Source organism: Saimiri boliviensis, chromosome X, assembly GCF_048565385.1.
Source record: "Saimiri boliviensis isolate mSaiBol1 chromosome X, mSaiBol1.pri, whole genome shotgun sequence".
In the NCBI taxonomy this organism is placed as follows: domain Eukaryota; kingdom Metazoa; phylum Chordata; class Mammalia; order Primates; family Cebidae; genus Saimiri; species Saimiri boliviensis.
This window is the reverse complement of record NC_133470.1, coordinates 120,060,478-120,080,507: the sequence shown is the minus strand read 5'-3', so window position 1 is coordinate 120,080,507 and position 20,030 is coordinate 120,060,478. Positions and strand designations below refer to the sequence as shown.

General features: G+C 36.1%; 2 protein-coding genes across 10 annotated transcripts in view; both read right to left on the bottom strand.

Moving 5' to 3' along the window:
• The window catches only part of IL13RA2 (interleukin 13 receptor subunit alpha 2), a 44,944-nt gene extending 39,206 nt beyond the window's left edge, over positions 1-5,738 (bottom strand). Inside the window, exon 1 of the mRNA XM_074391808.1 lies at positions 1,043-5,738. The gene's annotated coding sequence lies outside the window, so the exon portion shown is untranslated. The remainder of the gene's footprint in view (positions 1-1,042) is intronic.
• Positions 5,738-20,030, bottom strand: part of LRCH2 (leucine rich repeats and calponin homology domain containing 2) — a 174,185-nt gene continuing 159,892 nt past the window's right edge. For 7 of the 9 annotated variants that reach the window (XR_012515668.1, XR_012515665.1, XR_012515667.1 and 4 more), the window contains 3 exons: positions 16,891-16,944; positions 15,050-15,240; positions 5,738-14,810 (listed from right to left, as the gene is read on the bottom strand). The gene's annotated coding sequence lies outside the window, so the exon portion shown is untranslated. The remainder of the gene's footprint in view (positions 14,811-15,049; positions 15,241-16,890; positions 16,945-20,030) is intronic. The other 2 variants (XR_012515670.1, XR_012515666.1) reach the window with 2 other exon arrangements.

Below are 20,030 nucleotides of genomic sequence, written 5' to 3'. Positions count from 1 at the left end.
CTAGAATTTATTAAAATTTCAATCAAAAATAGCTGAAATCTTTTATTGTCTAATACCTTAATAGGCAGTGTGGAATAGGAGAAAGAGCTTAGATTTTGAAGTAAAGCAGACCTGGGATTGAGTTCTAATTCCACTCTAAAACATTCCGGAGTTTTAAAAATTTCAATCAAAAATAGCTGGTGTGTGCTTGCAGTACCAGCTACATGAGAGGCTAAAGACGGAGGATTGCTTGAACCCAGGAATTTAAGTCCACTCTAGGCAACAGAGTGAGAACCAATCTCCTTGAAAAGTTGTTTTTTAAGGAGCTGGTTAATCCTTGGTGTTCATTTCCTGGTTTTATGTATCTTTCTTACATATTTTAAGAAGAAAACCAATCTGGAAGCATCCAAATTGGGTGCAGTTTGTAAAAGTGATGTTCATTATTTAAGTGTTAACTATAGAGAAAAACAAGTATCAGAAGTATAAGATGATAATACATTTCAGAGCAAAAGCAGTGAAATTTGGAAATGTTATATGAATAACTCTACTGCATACGAAACCATAATATATGAACAAATTATATCCCACATAAGAGGACATGCATATTCTATAACTAAATTCAAAACATGATACCAATATAATGAAATCATTCATCATTCATTTTAGAGAAGTTCTATAATTATCTGTGAGCTTAAGAGATAAAAGTTGCTGCAAAGTTGAGGATTCTCATTTATAGAAAAACCACATAGAAATTAATCTCAGAGAACATTCTAACTGTAAAATGCAACTAACTACCTTACCATTTCCAAAAAAAACCAGGTTTGATTAAAAGAGGTATGAATTTTATAGAAAATAAAGGCTAATAAGAAAACAACAATAAAAATTAAAGCAATAGTGCTATCCATACTGATGATCCAGCATTCATTCGCTTCATGTGGAAAAAAAAATGCAGTGCTCCCCAAATTATTGTTGTATTAAATCAAACTACCTTTTGCCCAAAAAAGATTCATGAGCCCATTAGGAAAAGGTAAAGAAAGTGAAACAAATATTCAAAATAACTTACCTCTTATCTGCAAACTTTCTCCTTTAAAGTTCCAGACTTAATCTACGTGAATAACATATTCAGTTGTAATCAAATTCTGTAATACCACTGAAGCCTGTCTCAATGAACAGCTCCTTGGCTTAATGGATTTTAAATGATCTTACAACTAAAGCCTTTCTTTTAAAAAGTAGGAGGAGCTCGTGTTTTATCCATGAAAAATACCAACTGTCATTAGAAAATCTGCATTCAAAACAGGTCAGCATTTAAGGTTACATTTGTCAAAAGATTCAGAGGAAACTGCAAAGTTCATCTGAGTGATTTTTTTTTCCCCTTTTAATTAGTTCCTGATACAGCATCTTAGTATGCCAATGTTTTTTTTTTCTTTCTTTCTTTCCTTTTTATTTTTTTACTATGTGACTCATCATATTGGGAATTAAAAGATAATCCAAAGGTAAGCATGTGATTGCCAGGTTTATGTTGTTTTCTCAAAGTGTTCTACCCAAAGGCATCATTATTTTGAGTTTCAAATACCTTTAAATACTAAAGGAGTCATAAATAGATAAGGAATCCAGAAACCCGATTCTACTCTAGGCTTTTCCCCCCAGTCAGCTCTGTGATCTTGGGCAATTTCCTTAACCTCTTTGGGCCTCAGTTTCAAAAATCTATTGAATGGGATCTCAGAAGTCATCGAGTCAAACCTTCTATCACCAAACAAAAATTGCCTCTGTACTTCCCCTAAGCAATTGTCAGTTTCTCATGTGTAAAATGAGCCAATAGAACTATGTCAAGTCTAAAGCTCGCTTGAATTCTAAAATCCTTGGTGTTGTAATTAAAATTCAGTAAGTGTTATGTATACACTTCGTTTTCCGTGGAAAATTTATCAAATCATTCTTTACACAATCAAACAAGAGTTTATTTCAGCCCAGATAAAATTAAGTAAATTCAGGCCACCACCAGATTGTCCCTCATATTTCAAGTCTCCAGAGTTTCTGTCTGCCCCTGGTTTAATCTCCATGTCTAGGAACCATGCAAAGCCATAAGAAGCCAGAATACTTGTGATGCTTTTCTGGAGCAAATGAGATGTCATTCATTCATTCCCAAAAGGGAATGGAATAAGGTTGGATCCAGTCTCTACACCATCCAATAGATACAAATTGTTTTCCTTGCTTTGGAACACAGGTTCAGACTTGATAACTTCTCTCAGATTCTAAAGATATATTTTACACTAAATATGTGAATAAGCAAATAAAAGGCAAGAGTCTGAATGAAGAGAGAGCCGGCCATGTGTGCAGTCTTCTCTCCATTATTTGCTTTATGTTTTACACCACGATGTTTTTTATCCCTAGATGTCTTTCTTTTTTATTCATTTCCAAAGCTGATATTTCTCCCTAAATTAAAGTTAAGAGGATGGGAAGAAACTGGGAATTGTTTAGGGAGTTTGGTACTTACTTTTGAGATGTCAGCTGGTTTGGCTCTCTCCAAATAATTTGTAGTAGAAATTATTTATCAAGCCTACAGGAGGAATTTTCTAGTCAGAATTTGCTGACATGATGGTAAGGAAAAAAAGATCTAGATTCAAAATCTTCTTTCATTTTTCTGAGACTGCATTTTCAATTAACTAATGTGACTTCTATTTCAAAAAAAAAAACAAAAAACAAACAAAAAAAAACCCACACCCTCATGAAGTTTTCTTCAAGCTTCCTGTTTCCCTTGAATCCTCTAGCTCTTGCAAATATTTCACTGTGCTGTAACATATCTTACAATGCCACTGACCCAGCTTTGTAATATTCTTATTATATACCATGATATTGGAGAGGTACAATTCAAAGAAATAGAAGTATAATAATATCTTAGAATAATAAAATACATTTATTTGTAGATATGCAAACCATAAGTTAAATTTAGTTAATCAAATACAACTGGAAACAACAATGCACCATGCCTCGGTTGTTAAAGTCCATTAGATATTCCCTTCCACCTTGATTTGATAGCTTAATTAGTGAAAGCATAAGGTAAGCTTTGCTTCTTGGTGTGAAAAAAAATGCACTAAAAAGATAATTCATTTTCATCTGCTAAAAGTCCTATTTGAATGCTTTCTAATGGCATCAATAAAAATAAATATATTCTTTGTCATTTGTACCTTAGCAATCATTAATCTCTGCACCACAAGGCATGTTTCAAGTCCTAAGGAAAGAAGTTTGGGGAGTAACCTTGAATGGTGCAGAGAAAGGAGGATGGGTAAGACTACTTGGGGCAACCCCTCTCCGGCTGCAAGATGGTCTACACCAAATTGTAGAGAAGGTGTAAACCCGTATTTGATGCAGCAGGATAAGTGTTACCCAAGGGGTGTCGAGTGAAGAGATACACAGAAGCCTAAGAATGAGGAAACTTTTCAGGACAGTTGAGATTAAGTCATTATTTTCAAGGAACTTAGCAAAATGATATAAATGATGCAAGCAGTCAGCAGTGCCTGGAAAAGAGCCAGCAGAACCAGAAAATGCTTTAGGCCTGGCCCTCAATTTCAACAGAGACAGAGAAAAAATTGAGCTTCCAGATTGGAGTCAATTAAATAGCCAACATCAGATGGTAGAAAGAGAAAAGAGCTAAAGCCTGGTGCTTACAAAGATTCCCACAGGCCCAAATCAATTCCAGAGGCATAGCACAAACTAGGCTATTTCCAGACTTCAACTTGTTAACAGAATGGTTCATTGGGCCAGGGCCATGTCAGGGCTCAGACTTCCTAGGCTGACACAATTAGCTGCAGCCAGAATGGGGCTAGGCTAGACAAGGACTTTCCATAGCCTCTCCAGCAGCAACATGTATACTACTTTATCTATTATCCCCCTCAGATAGCCAAGTGGATATTATGTTAGTTTTACAAATGGCTATAACTAAAAGTTTCAATAGGTTAAGTTACTTTCCAGAAATCAAAAATTCAGGAGGAATCAAACCTAGGTCACCTAGATTTGACACCTAGGCTTATGCTCTTCCATCCACTGCTGGGATTTTTTTTTTTTTTTTTTTTTTTTTTTTTTGATACCTCAGTAGCTAAAATGGTCAACTGGCAGGAGTCATTCTGTAAAGCTTTATAATCCTAAGTATTCTGTTAATTATCAAAATAGGAAATGAGTATTCTTAACTGCTGTACAAATGAGGCAATCAGCAAAGGCAGCATTTGATATCTCAAGTATTTAATGGCCTTGTTAAGGTTAAAGGGAATTAAATAGGCAAAAACAAGAAAAATAAACAACCCTTTGACATTTAGTTTATATGTATATGTACATGTACACACATGGTTTTAAATAAAATTCCCTGAATTTGGTAACAATTTTTACATATTCATGCAAATGTCAAACTTCTATGGTTCTAAAGGCATTTTTTTTTTTAATCAAAACATCCCCAGAAGACTTACTTGAAAAGTTATTTGGTAAAGTTGGCATACTGCATAGAACATTAGTGCCCTATAAAGAACACATTCTGTGAGATAGAGGGCATCAAGATTGCCTGCTTTCCCCCAAATCCAGTTAGTTTGATGAAACTAATTTATCAATTCTGAATTCACCTTCTAGACTACTACAGATTCAACAGCAGGAAACCACCGCTGAGATTCTCAGGAAACCCACAAGACTTGGAAAATTGTTTAGCAACATTAGGGTCTAGTCCCTAGAAACTTAATGGAATTAACAATTAACACCAGTCATGAACAGAGAACACAGACGTTAGCTGTGCCAGACTGTTTACCATTTACTCATTCGACAGTTTCAGAGCAATAATGTGTCAAGCGTTGTAGCTCACATTCTAGTTAAAGGGATAAAAACCAGAAACTATGAATGCTTACAGTACAGTGTGAGAAGAACAGTACACTATGATAGAGGTCACTGGCAGCAAAAGGAGCTCAGAGGAGAGAACAACGAATTCTATCTGTGTTGTCAAAAGGGTGATATCTTCAAGCAGAGATGCTTTGGAGGACCACCCTGGCTCCCGATAATATCAAGTTGTAGAATAATAAAATATGCATTTGCCTTTATCCCGGGTTAAACCCTCGAAATTTCCCGAGTAACAGGAATGTCTTCTATTATTCATAATGAGTCCCTTTCAACCACACCTGAGTTTATGCTAATGAAGTGACTTGGAGGATAGGGGCTAGTGGCCAGAGGAACCAACCACTCAATTAGAGGGTTGGAAATTTCAGCCCCACCCCTGACCTCTAGGGATGGTAAGGGGTTTGGAGATTGAGTCAGTCACCAATGGTCAATGATTTGATCCATCATGCCTATATAATGGAACCTCCATTAAAAAAAAAAAAACAAACCTAAACCAAAGGGTTTGAAGAGCTTCCACACTGAGGTACTGGGAGGGTGGCATGTCTAAAGAGGGCATGGAAGGTCCACAACTCTCTATCCCATACCTTGCCGTATGAAGCTCTTCCATTTGACTGTTTTGAATTGTAATTTTTTTTTTTTTTTTTTTTTTTTTTTTTTTTTTTTTTTTTTTTTTTTTGAGACGGAGTTTCGCTCTTGTTACCCAGGCTGGAGTGCAATGGCGCGATCTCGGCTCACCGCACCCTCCGCCTCCTGGGTTCAGGCAATTCTCCTGCCTCAGCCTCCTGAGTAGCTGGGATTACAGGCATATGCCACCATGCCCAGCTGATTTTTTGTATTTTTAGTAGAGACAGGGTTTCACCATGTTGACCAGGATGGTCTCGATCTCTCGACCTCGTGATCCACCCGCCTCGGCCTCCCAAAGTGCTGGGATTACAGGCTTGAGCCACCGCGCCCGGCCCTTGAATTGTATTTTTAATAATAAATTGATAATAGTAATGTTTTCCTGAGTTCTGTGAGTCATTCCATCACATTATTGAAACTGAAGAGCCAGTTGGTCCAAAGTGCTGGGACTTGCTACTGGCATCCGAAGTGGGGCAATCTTGTGGGACTGAGCCCTTAACCTGCCATGACCGTGCTAACTGCAGATAGTGTCATAACTGAATTGAATTGTTGCATGCCCAGCTGCTGTCAGAGAATTAGAGATTTAGAGAATTAGTTGATATCAGAACATACCCCAGACAAGTCAACCTTCTGTGAAAATAAATAAAATTTAAAAGCTGTTGGAATCCCAAAAGATACTTTAAGAGAAATGGGACTGTGATCCAAGTCACATATGGTTACAACTTCTGTTCTCAGGTTATACATTGACTCACTTTCTTATTTTTCTGATACTGTACAATGACTAGAGATAATTAAACAATGTCAGGGATAAAAACCTCCTGCCTTCTTAATGAATGACTCTTGTTACAGATTAACTTCCCCTCTGGTGTACTGCTTTGCTCAAACCAGATGACAGAAAACCCATGATGATTACAATCTCTGTAAAAAAAAATGTTAAATATATCCTTTCCAAAAAGAAACACTGACCATAACCAATCAAATTGCTATAACTATGCACCAGCCTTGTATGAATAATGTTGTAATCCTGCTAAAAAACTCCTTTGTTTCTGCCTATATAAATGAAACCTTACCTTCCCTACTACAGAATGCTGATTCCATTCCCTTGGAATTGGTGTCTCTGGGTGGTCCATCCTCACATTTTGCACTTGAATAAACTTTCTTTAGATTAGATTTTTACCTTTTTGGTTACCTGATGTTGACACTTCTTTATAACACTTTATCAAAGTCATATAGCCCATCTTTTCGTAAAGGCCAAGGTCTTTTAAGAAGCTAATCAAGATAAAATTGTCGATGAACTCTGGCAGAGACTAATTATTTCCCAGTGTCAATTCTACTATTTTTCCTTTTGTAATACTAATAGAAACTCATGAGTTTTCACTGTGTACATGGCCTCCAAGCTAGAGACTACATTTTCCAGACTGCTTTGCAGCTTGGTATGAAAATATGACTGAAATTTAGACAGTGAGATGAAAGAAATGATGTGTGCAACCTTTGAGTTATGTTTTGACAAGAAAATCATTTCTCCTCTTCTTTTTCCTCCCCCAACCCAACCAGCAGGCTGTAGCCCAGATGTATTAGTGGGAGCCATATTTAACCACATTGACAATGTCAACATACACTAGGAGGTGGCAAAGCAACAAGATAGAAGGACCCTAGGTTTTAAGTGACCTCCTGTGGCAGTGCTATCTTCTCACATTTTCACCTTTTGCTTGAGTCATCATATTCTGAGGTTTCTTGATTATAGCAGTTTGCCCTGTAGCCTAATTAATACAGAAACAAATATCCATTAAAGTGCTAATTGACGTTACTTAAAGTGTTACTCTTCCCAAAGATATTTGCTCATGGAATCCAAAAATCAAAGAATGTACAAAATCCAAAGGGAAAATATACTAATGGTGTTTCAAATCCAGTGGTGGGCAGGAAATTTTTGTGTTTTGGTTTGTTTTTACTTCCCTTTAAATCCTAGCATAACAGCAGTTCCCTACTCTGCCACTCCATTAAGTTCAGCCCTGACTAATGTTGCTATGTCTGTTTCTGATCTTACCATGTGATTTCCTTAGGGACAGGCAGTATGCCTTACTTGCCTCTGTAAATCCATTTCCTAGAATATAGCATGTATTCAAAAAATGTTTATTAAATGTAACCATATTTCCTCCCTTATTTTTAAAAGCTTCCTCCACCTATAATTTTATTCTAATAATGCAAATAATCAAATGATAAACATAATAATGACAGTTATAGGCTGATATTGCTGATTTAAACCGCATGTCAGGCAGTATGTTCAATGACTACTCATGTTCTTTAGTCCTCCCAATAACCCCATAATGTAGAAACGACTATTGACATTTCCATTTTACAGAAGAGGAAACTAAGGCTTAGAAAAGTTAAATAACTTTCCCAAGGTTTCACTTTCAGGAAGTGGCTGAAATAGGCATTGGAATCCAAGATTGCTTGACATCAAGACATTTTCTTAGCTACAACACAGTCTGCCCCACTTTCTTTCAGCAACAACCTGGCAATGTGTAGTATGTCAAAGAGAAAATTCATCCTGGATTTAAGAATTAGTTACAGATAATTAAGCCAACTTAAAATATACATTGTGGGTTACCAAGTCAGTACAAATTATAATATGCTTATGAAAAACTTTTGCTAGTTTCCTGATCAATAATACCTTCACCTTGAAACTCTGTACACAGGGAAAATTTGCAATCTGGTCTAAACCTTGGCACAGTACCCTAAAAGTGAAGAAAACTGCCCTGGAATGAACATAAAAGAGGCTGATATTTTGTTTAAATGTTTCAGAGGACAATGGAAGAAAACATTATAGACATAAAACAGACTTTGCAATATCAGTTTAAGTGTAGTAAATTATCTATCATAAAATGTATTAATCAATTATATTTCTAAATTTGCTATTGTAAGAATGTTCAAACATACACAAAAGTAAAATTAATATAATTAAATCACATGTACCATTTATCAAGCTTCAACAATGTTCAAGATAACAAAATATTTATTAATCTATCATATCATGAGAACTGATACTCCAGTGCTCAAAAGGCAGGAAGTATCAAATTCACAGAATCTTAAACTGGTATGACTGAAACAAATCTAAGCACTCTAGTCTAACTCCCTCTTACAGACAAGGAAATCAAGGCCCTGAAAGGAGAGAAGACCTAATCAGGGTTATTTAGTTAGTTAGTGACAAAGCTAATATAAGAATCAGTTTTCACTAGATCACATTGCCATTTAATAATAATCTTTAATTTACTTAAATCATTTGAAAATAATTAACGCAATCTGGTAAAAGAAAAAAAACTCCTTTCTCCATATATGCATGAAAACAGACTAGGATATTCTCTAGCATTATCAGATATAAATCTTTTTTACCTATTTTTTTCCAAGAATAGAAATCACAAAACGATTCTTTTTTATTTATCCCCTCAGTGTCTAAAATGTATTACCAAATAAACAGTTCTTCAATCAAAAGTGTTCAGAGAAACAATTATATAGAATTTTGCCATAAAATCATGATCTTTCCCAGTTTGTTCTTGATAATGCTGAGACAAACACATAATGAACTTGGTAATGAACTATTAAGAGGAAACCAGAAGGTACACGTGTGTGTCCTTGGATTGAACCTTAATAAAATAAAGAAGTTAAGTCCCAGTTGGAGACTGGACAACTAACAGAAAACCCCTAAGACTCAGGATACACCATAATTTCAGAAAACCAAGCATCACAAATAAATATTAATTTTCTCAAGTTGTCATTTTATTAGTGCCAAGTGGGTTTAAAATGCTTAAATAAGTTACTAAACAGAGTTTCAAAAGCACCTCATCTATGAATCTTTTTATTTAATTTAGAAGAAAATCACGGACTTTATGGATTATATTCACTACATATTAGCATTGACTTTAAAGTGGCTGTATTGCCAGAAAAGAGAACAGCTGGATTTTTACATTAATACTGGGGTGATCTTGTAAACTATTTTAGATTAGCAGAATATCTTTTTTTTTTTTTTTTGAGACATACTCTCACTCATTCTGTCACCGAGGCTGGAGTGCAGTGGTGCCATCTCAGCTCACCTTTGCCTCTCAAGTTCAAGTGATTCTCCTGCCTGAGCCTCCCTAGTAGCTGGGATTACAGGCCCCCGCCATCAGGCCTGGCTGATTTTTATATTTTTAGTAGAGAAGGGGTTTCACCATGTTGGCCAGGCTGGTCTCGAACTCCTGACCTCAAGTGATCCTCCCTCCTTGGCCTCCCAAAGTGCTGGGATTACAGGTATGAGCCATCATGCTCAGCCAAAAATAAATATTAATTTTCCCATGTTGTCATTTTGTTAATGGCATGTGGGTTTTAAAATGCTTAAACAATTTACTAAACAGAGTTTCAAAAGCACCTCATCTATGAATCTTTTTATTTAATTTAGAAGAAAATCACAAATTTTATGGACCATATTCACTACATATTAACACTGACTTTGAAGTGGCTGTATTGCCAGAAAAGAGAACAGCTAGATTTTTACATTAATACTGGGGTGATCTTGTAAACTATTTTAGATTGACAGTATATCTTTTTTTTTTTTTTTTTTTTTTTTTTTTTTTTTTTTTTTAATGAGGCAGAGTCTCACTTACTCTGTCACCCAGGCTGGAGTACAGTGGCGCCATCTTAGCTCACTGCAACCTTTGCCTCTCAGGTTCAAGTGATTCTCCTGCCTCAGCCTCCCAAGTAGCTGGAATTACAGGCACCCACCACCACACCCAGCTAATTTTTGTATTTTTAGTAGAGATGGGGTTTCACCATATTAGTCAGGCTGGTCTGGAACTCCTGACCTCAAGCAATCCTCCCACCTTGGCCTCCTAAAGTGCTGGGATCACAGGCATGAGCCACCATGCCCAGCCAAAAATAAATATTAATTTTCTCAAGTTGTCATTTTATTAGTGGCATGTGGGTTTTGAAATGCTCGAACAGGTTACTAAACAGAGTTTCAAAAGTACCTCATCTATGAATACCTTTATTGAATTTATAACGAAATCATAGATTGTATGGATCATATTCACTACATATTAGCATTGATTTTAAAGTGGCTATATTGCCAGAAAAGAGAACAGCTGGATTTTTACATTAATATTGGGATGACCTTGTAAACTATTTTAGATTCTCAGTATATCTTTGAAGACATGTTTTAGCTCTTTCCTAAGACTAAGACCTACTATCACCCTGTTACTGCAATTTCATGATTCATTCATTTAGTAAGTCATGTACTCAATTAATAGTTATTGAGTTCTGTACTAGGTAATTGGGATATAGCAATAAACAAATAGATAAATTCCTACACTTGTTGAGTTTACATTCTAGTAATGGAGAGAGACCATAAACAAACAAGCAAAAATATTTTAAGTAATTATAAACCATCAAAAAATTTATATAAGAGGCTAGTTATTGACTGGTGGCCTGAGAGAATGAGGCTGTTTTAGAAGGTGTGATCAGGAACATCCTCTCTGAGGAAGGACTCATGAAGATAACTCAGTAGAGAGTGCTTCAAACAGATGAAATAGCAAATGCAATGGGCCTGAAGTGGAATTGTAACTGGTGGATTATGGCAAAGAAGCCTGTGTTGCTGGGGCAGAGTAAGCAAGGAGGAAAGTAGAAGAAAGAAAGGTCAGAGAGGTAGAGGGGGCAGTTTGTATGGTGCCTCATAGGCTATTTAAAAGATATCGGTTTTTAATCTAAGCAAGATGGTCAGCGTTGGAAGGTTTTGATCAGAGAGGTGAATGATACTAGCAATTTTTGAAAGATCACTCAGCTGCTGAGGAGACAACAAACTGGATGGGTGCAAAATGGAATCAGGGAGATGACAAGAAGCTCCCACAATTGTCAAGTCAAGAGATGATGGTGACTTGCGCTACGATGGTGAAAAGTGCCACATTCTGAATACGTTTTGAATGTAGGGCTGGTATGGTTTTCTAACGGATTGGATGTTGGTTTTGGGAGACAGAGGGCAATAAAAAATGATGCTGGCCCAGGACGGGGGCTCAAGCCTGTAATCCCAGTACTTTGGGAGGCCGAGGCAGGTGGATCACGAGGTTAGGAGTTAGAGACCAGCCTGGCCAATATGGTGAAACCTTGTTTCTACTAAATAACACGAAAATTAGCCAGGCGTGCTGGCACACACTTGTAGTCCCAGCTACTGAGGAGGCTGAGGCAGAAGAATCACTTGAACCCAGGAGGTGGAGGTTACAGTGAGCCAAGATACCACCACTGCACTCCAGCTTGGGTGACAGAGTGAGACTTCATTTAAAAAAAAAAAAAAAAAAAAAAGATGCCAAGTATTCTACCCTAAGAAACTAAGTAAATGGTTATGTCTTTTATTGAAAAGAGGCACACTGAATAAAGAATTCAGTTTGGGGTATGATACGTTTGACCTGCTCATTATAGACTTTCTTTTTTTTTCTTTTTTTTTTAATTGCATTTTAGGTGGCTGATTAGACTTTCAAGTAGAGATACAGAGTAGAGAGAGAGGATACAAGAGTCTGGTGCTTAGGGTGGAATTTAGTACTAGAGATAAAAATTTTAGAGTTAGTAATATATAAATGTTACTTTAAAGCCCTAAGACTGAATGAGATTGCCTAGTGGTCATTTATGTAGCAGGCTTAGGCATAGATATTTCTAAAACTAGAAAATTATGAATTCTAGAGAATTAACACGCTACTAAAGATGAATATTTATTGATGAGAATAATTATCAAATATCGCTAGATAAAGTACATGATGTTCATTGCTTGTAATCTTTTTTGTCCTTTATTCCAATTACAGAAGTATATTGTCTCACATGGTAGCTAACCTGTCATATGAATTCTGCACTCTTTCTTACCTACTCTGTGTTAAACAATCAAAGTTTCAGCAATGTTAACACTACATTAGTAAACAGCTTTTAAAAACTACATAGTCTTTTATTCACTTTATAGGACTCATTCTTTAAAAGTTCTTATACTTTTCTAGAACATTTCTTGCCTGGCTCGTTACATTACCACATCAAAATATGACATTTTCCTACTTGTAGATATCTCATTCTCTTCCTTTTTAATTCAAATTTGAAGACTAATTTTAAAATTTCGCACTAATGTAACAACTATGGAACAATAACTGAAGATTTTCCTGAAGAGGTTGGGCATGGTGGCACACACCTGCAGTCCCAGCTACTCAGGAGGCTGAGGCAGGAGTATCGGTTGAGCCCAAGAGTTTCAGGCCAGCCTGGGCAACATAGCAAGACTTCACTTCTAAAAATAATGATAGAAAAAACAAAATAAAATAAAAATATTTTCCTGAAGAGAGAGCTGTTTAAAGTTTTATACTCTCAGGACTCAAAATACACCTTTATAAAAAAAGAAATCTTTCTTCTTTCCTGTGTCACCAAATTGCTACACCAATTTTCTATTGGTGCTAGTTTCAGTAGATCTTTTTGGGAGATTCCCCATTAATCTTTGGGTGCTACATTTAAGTGTTGAGAGCAAAGATGTATACCATTTTCCTTGGTTCTGAGCTGCTCTCTAGCAAATGAATGTAGCCCACATTTAGAAGACACAGAGTAGCTGACAGTAATAACAGATTTATCCACTAAATTAATAAAACCAGTTTCATATTATAGTATATTGGTCAAGAACATAAATCTGAAGCCTTTCTGCCTGGATTTGAATCTCAGTTCCATCATTGACTGACTGTGTGACCTTGGAAAATGTACTAAAGTTCTCTATGCCTCAGTTTCCTCATCCTATAAATAGAAATAGTAACAGGGCTTAATCCACAGGATTGTAGTGAGAATTAAATGAATTAATACGTGTAAAGCATCTACTATGTGCCTGGCACATAGTAAGCATACATGTGAATTAAGTGATGGAAAGTTTTGATTAGAAGAGTGGGCAGGGGGGTGAGTAAAATAAAACTCCACCTGTCTATAACTTGCCAGGATTTACCCCTTGCCATGTACTAGGATTACAAGTCCCAATATTGGTATCACTCCATTGGGTCTGGCTCCCAAGGCAGGAATAGTTTTCTCTAAAAAAATCCATTGACATTCACATAAAGTACTCAAGAGGGCTATGTGGGGAAGAAGCAGGTATGTATTAGTCTTTTACCTTTGCATACTTGCACAACATGACATTCTTTTCTTGAGTATTTCTTGAGTATTTTGCAAGGCACAGAGACTAGGAATGGAAAATGTTAGTAATGTGTAAACAATGAATGTATGGATACATGGATGCATTAATAAATCAAATAATAATTCTTAGAAAAGGAAAGGTAAACATAATGACAAAATATCAAGACAGAGGAAGATGGGAAAGCAAGAATTGCTAAACCACAAAAGACCTCATTGCCAAACTTGGCAACTGTGCTTAAACCTCTTAAATCTTTTTTCAAGTAAAAGAACTATTTTCAGTAAGTGCTTAACAGAAATTTTTCAAGGTCCACTATTGATACATAAAAGGTACTTCCTTTGGAGAAAATAAAGCAGGGAATATCTTGGGATACAAGATCCACAGATAATTGTAAGTCTCAAAATATCAGATAACAATGACAAGATCACTTTCCTAGTTTATCAATTTCATATATCTGAGTTGCAGAATCCCAAGAACCCAGAGGATAGCATAAAGAATTTAATGATAGGTAATGTAGAAAAGCAGTGTCATTTCTACTTTTTTCTAAAAGTTTGAAAACCTAAATTAGGGGAAGAGGGTAATGGAAAATATCCTACAAATCTTTTAAGTAAAATTGGTCACACACATGAATCTGACTTGTGACATTTGTTAAGGTATTTACAAAGATTTAAATGTCCTTTGCACCCTTTAATAAGTATTAAAATGTCACTTTTTCCTGAATGACCTCAGTGGTAAGGTGGCAAAATGCAAGTATTCAGAAGCCTTTACAAAGTCCTCACTCATGCCCACAAGTGAATTAGGCATTTCAGAAGGTATAGATGGATTTATAATGTCTGCCTCTGAAAAGTACAGGGAAACAAGGAAAACTAAAGGACTGGGACAGACCAGTATTGAATCAAGGGCTAAGTTGTCAAGGGTGGATTCTAAAAGCATTCAGAAAAGGCAAAGAAGGTAGAGCGTATGCTGCTTTCCTGAGCTGCAGACCATTATATCAAATTGCTTAGCAGAAAATTTCACCTTGATATCTCCTAGGCAAGTAAAATTCAACACGTCCAAACTTGAACTTACCATCTTCCTTCCTCACTCAGAAGTGTGCCTCCTTGTGTGTCCCATATTTCAGTGAATGGCATCACTATTTACTTGTTCAAGCCAGATAAGACAATCCTTGTTCTCTCTCTTCTGTCACCTACCACAATCAATGCAACACCAAGTCATGTCAGTATTAACCCCTATATATCTCTGGAGTCTGTCTACTGCTCTCTATTCCCACCACCATTGCCCTAGCTGAAGATGTCATTATCTTTTTATGATGACTCTTAACTACGTTTCCTGCCATCATGCTTATCCTCTTCTAATTCAATCTAATCTTTGCTTAGATGTCACAAGATCAAAATGCAAACTGGACTGGATAAATCTTCCACTTACCAGCACATTCAACTGCTCTTCTATTTCTACAAGACAGGGTTCCTGGTATACAAGCCATCTTATGATTTAGCCTCTGCTCATCTTTTCAACTTAGATTCCTCATGCCTTCATAATGTCATACCAAACATTTTGTCTTTTTCCAAATATTCCCTGAATTTCCTATGCTTCATTGCCTTTGGACTGGAAGCTCCCTGAAAATGTAGAAGGCAAACATGTTGGCAAGAAGTCCAATTAGGGAGCACTTTCAATAATCCAAGGAGAAGATAATGAGATCTTCCCATTTAGCATTCAAAACTCAGACATCATCACCTCTCTTAAACCAATAGCCTGGGTTTCCACTGACCCGTATGGAAAAATGCTTCCCTCTATTCAGTAGACGGTCTCCATAATTGCTTACTTGTCTACCTATCTCCAGTATTGGACTATGAGATTCTTGAGGATAGAAAATGTATTTTTATTCATTTTTAAGTTCTTGCAGTGCGTATGTGGTAGGGCTAGAAAAGATGGGTTAGAGGGAAGAAAAATACGACAGAGAGAAGGAAGAGAGGAGGAGTTAGAAGGGAAGGAAAATGGCCTAGAGTTGTTTGCAAAGACAGAACTTGAGATGTCAAGACAAAATGGTTAATGGTGTGTAGATTTGGGTTATCTGCTTTTTCCTTCATTTACTGTATCAGTGATATTGGCCTTTCACATTACCATGAGGCTTTTAAACTGCCACACTGCTTGACAGTTTTTGTTTGCTATGTTGCCCAAATACTTGGTGACACAGAAAGGCTCTCTAATTCCAAGCTACACAAATGTTGCTTACTATGGACATTTTAGAAAACAACTTAATAGTTGTAAACATTCTTTTTAATAAGGTTTGGCGGAATTTTGTTTTGGTTAATATATGCCACATTTGATTTCTTAACTATCATCTATGGTATTTAATATGAGGCAAATTCCCATGATATCAACTATTTGTATTTTCATGAATGATTCACCAATATTACTTTCTAATATTCCTCTCCTTTTATTCTAAAAGAGTTTCAACATGAAAAGGTTATCTCTAAGGTCATGAAAAATATCTTCTTTATGAGTCTCCTTTTGCCATGGTACTCTTCCCGTGTCCCTCTTCTTTAAGGGACTTTTCTTCTGAATCATCCCTCACTTACATTTCTATGGACCAACAGATTCTTAGCCCTAATAGACATACACAAATTCATGCTACCTCACCAGACAAATAACCACCAAAATAGAGCAAGATGTAATGATGTGTGTTGTAAAGAGCTCTAGACTGTGAGTCAGAGTACCATAAAACTACCACTGGTACCTTGGATACACTCTTTATTTTCTCAGGATTTCAGTTTTCTCAACAGATGAACCATAAAATCATATCCAGTTCTAATTACAGATGGTTTCTGACTTACGATGGTTTGACTTAAGATTTTCCAACTTTATGAAGGTGTATGATGTGCATTCATTAGAAACTACTTCAAGCACCCATATAATCATTCTGTTTCTCATTTTCAGTACAGTATTCAATAAATTACATGGACTATTCAACACTTTCTAATACAATAGGCTTTGTGATGATTTTGCCCATCTGTAGGAAATGTAAATGTTCTAGGCATGTTTAAGATAGGCTAGGCTGGGCTATGATGTTTGGTAGGTTAGGCATATTAAATGTGTTTTGAACTTATGATATTTTCAACTTACGATAAATTTATTGGGAAATAATCACATTATAAGTTGAGAAGGATCTGTACTCTTCAAAAATACATTAAAATATATTTGGCTTTATTATAAATATATTTATCTTATACAATTTTGTTATAAATTTTATGAAAACTAAAACTTACCTTTCCAAATGTATGTGAGATTCAGCCACTTCTCGTGAATTATCTCTACAAATCCTATGTAAATAAAGTAATATGGATTACTTTATGGAAACAAAAAAACTCACAGAAAAAACACTTTTAATCTGGTGATCTCCTGATCAAGTCTGAGGAAGGAAAATTATTCAAATAAACACTGTTTTATTTTCCAAAATGCTTAACATAACAGGACTTGTGTGGAATGGCATAGCTCACACTATTTTCCTTCCTTTCAAAAAAGAATGAGTAATATTAATACTAATCATCACTGATGAAATAATAATTACTGAGACAGCAAATAATTATACTGAGCATATTATTCAAACTGTCATTAAAATCCTGTTTGGAAATGAGAGGAGACAACTAAACATCACAATTTTATTACAGAGCATTTGTTTTTCAAATATATCACTTGACCACTTGTTTAAATGCAAATGATGGTAGTGCACCCCAGCACTATATAAGGGCAACATGATTCCAAAAGAGCTGGTGTATCAAATCTAGCCCTACAGAAGAAACCTTGGGATCCTTAGCTCTTGCTGCTGCACTCAAACCATCATAGACAGTTAGAGTCTCTCCTATTTAAAAACCTATCTTGAAAAAAGATTCCACAACTTTCCACAGAAACCATTTTCAGTGTTTCACAGTCAGGATTCCTCCTTAAGTCTAACCAAAATTTCCCATGGCCCTTCTTAAGTCTATTTAATTATCTAAGAATAAATAGAATATTTATTGACTACTTCTGTACCTAAGTCATGGCTACATTTTTAAGACAATTATTAAATTATCTCTCATGCATCTCTTCTCCTGGGTCCATAAATACAGTTTCTTCAACACTCTCCTCAGAGGATGTCTCTTATATCCAGTGATCGGTCTTCTGCTCCTTTAGATAAATGCCATACTTCAGGGCTTTGGTGGGATCTGCCTGAATTTGAGTTTTTCTTCTAATGTTTTGCACTCTAAATTTGGTATTCGGAATTTCAATGGGGTCTAGAGAATCTGGTCTTTCTCTAAGATTTTCTCTCCCGGAATAATATTAAGCAATACTGCTCAGATTTGCCAAAATATAGCTGTATTAACACAGTGCAAAAAATACAAGTAAAAAAATTAAAAAGCCCTGGCTCCAGTTCACAAAAGAAAATAAGGACAATGTAGTTTAACTTTGTGATATCCTGTCCAGAGGCCAAGAAATGATTCAAGTGGTATTTCTCAGGAAATAAATGTTTAGACTCCCAGGAGGAAGCCAGGAAACTTTAGTGGTGCTACAGTTCTTGCTTCCTCAAATCTTATGTCACCAGAGAAATATTTTGGCTGAGCACTGGATACTCATCCTCATTTCCAGACCATTTTAGCTTGTAAAGTTATATTCCTTGGGGAATTATATAGCACATCTCAAGGTGCCTTTTTATGGTTTAATTGTCATATGTTATATATTTGAAATCTGAACTTTTGGCATTTATGAAGGTATTGCCAATACAAAAGCTGTCTTCTCATTTATTTCTCAATAACATGAGAACTAATGTTTCTGTAAGGCTTCTGTCTGCAGTTGCTGAATCAGACTCTCAGCAAGAGAAGGGAATGGTGCCTTCTCAATTTAATGCTGACATGGGTTACAAACGGGACAAGCTCTAAATATAAGCAGAATAGGTGTACACTTTGTAGTGTGATTTGAGGTGCCCTAAAAGATCATTCTCGTTCAGAACCTGACTTACTCCTTTTGGTTCTCAAATGTCTCTTTGATAAAACTTACATCATGGCAATCGAATTCACATTTGTAACATGCACCAACCCCTCCATCCACAACAGCATACCTACATTTCTTTCTTTTTTGTCATTTTTTTGTTGTTTTGTTTGCTGAGACAGGTTCTTGCTCTGTTACCCAGGCTAGAGAGCAGTGGCACAATCACAGCTCACTGCAAACTCAAACTGCTGGGCACAAGTGATTCTCCCACCTCAGTCTCCTGAATACCTGGGACTACAGGTGTGCACCACCACACCGGGCCAATTTTTTATTTTTGTGGAGACAGAGTCTCACTATGTGATGCAGGCTGGTCTCAAACTCCTGACTTCAAGCAGTCCTCTTGCCTCACCCTCCCAAAATGCTGTGATTACAGGGATGAGCCACCACATCCAGTCTATAATTTAACATTTTAGTTGAAAAATTAAAAATATATATACATATCATGTATATCATGCTGTTTTCAAATATATCAACATTGTGGAATGGCTAGATTGACCTAATTAATATATGCATTATCTTCCATACATAGCAATTTTTGTGGAGATAACACATAAAATCTACCCTCAGCAATTTTTAAGAATACAGTAAAGACATATCTCATTTTACTGCACTTTCCTTTATTGCACTTTGCAGATATTGCATTTTTTTACAAATTAATGGTTTAGAGCAACCTTGCATAAAGTAAATCTATTGGCCCCATTTTCCCAAAAATATGTGCTCACTTTGTGTCTCTGTGTCACACTTTGGTAATTCTTACCATATTTTAAACTTTTTCATTATTATTTTATCTGTTATGATGATCTGTGATCAGCAATCTGATATTACTATTGTAATTGTTTTGGAGTGACATGAGCCACAGCCATACAAGATGGCAAACTTAATGGACAAATGTGTATGTTCTGACTGCTCCACCAACCAACTGTTCTGCTGTTTCTCTCCCTCACCTTGGGTCTCTTTATTCCCTGAGACACAGCAATATTGAAATTAATGATTATTAATAATCCCCACAATGGCCTCTAACTGTTCATGTGAGAGGAAGAGTCATATGTCTCTCACTTCAAATCAAAAGCTTAAAATGATTAAGCTCAGTGAGAAAGGCCTATGGAACATCAAGATAGGGTGAAAGCTAGGCCTCTTGACTTACAACAGCCAGGTTGTGAGTGCCAAAGAAAAGTTCTTGAAGTAAATTAAAGTGCTATTCTAGTGAGCACACCAGTGATAAGAAAGAGAAACAGCCCTTATTGCTGATAGGCAGAAAGTTTTAGTGGTCTGGATAGAATAACAAAACCAGTCACAACATTCTTTTAAGCTAAAGCTTAATGCAAAGCAAGACTCTTAACTCTCTTCCATTCTATAAGGTCTGAGAGGTGAAAAAACTGCAAAA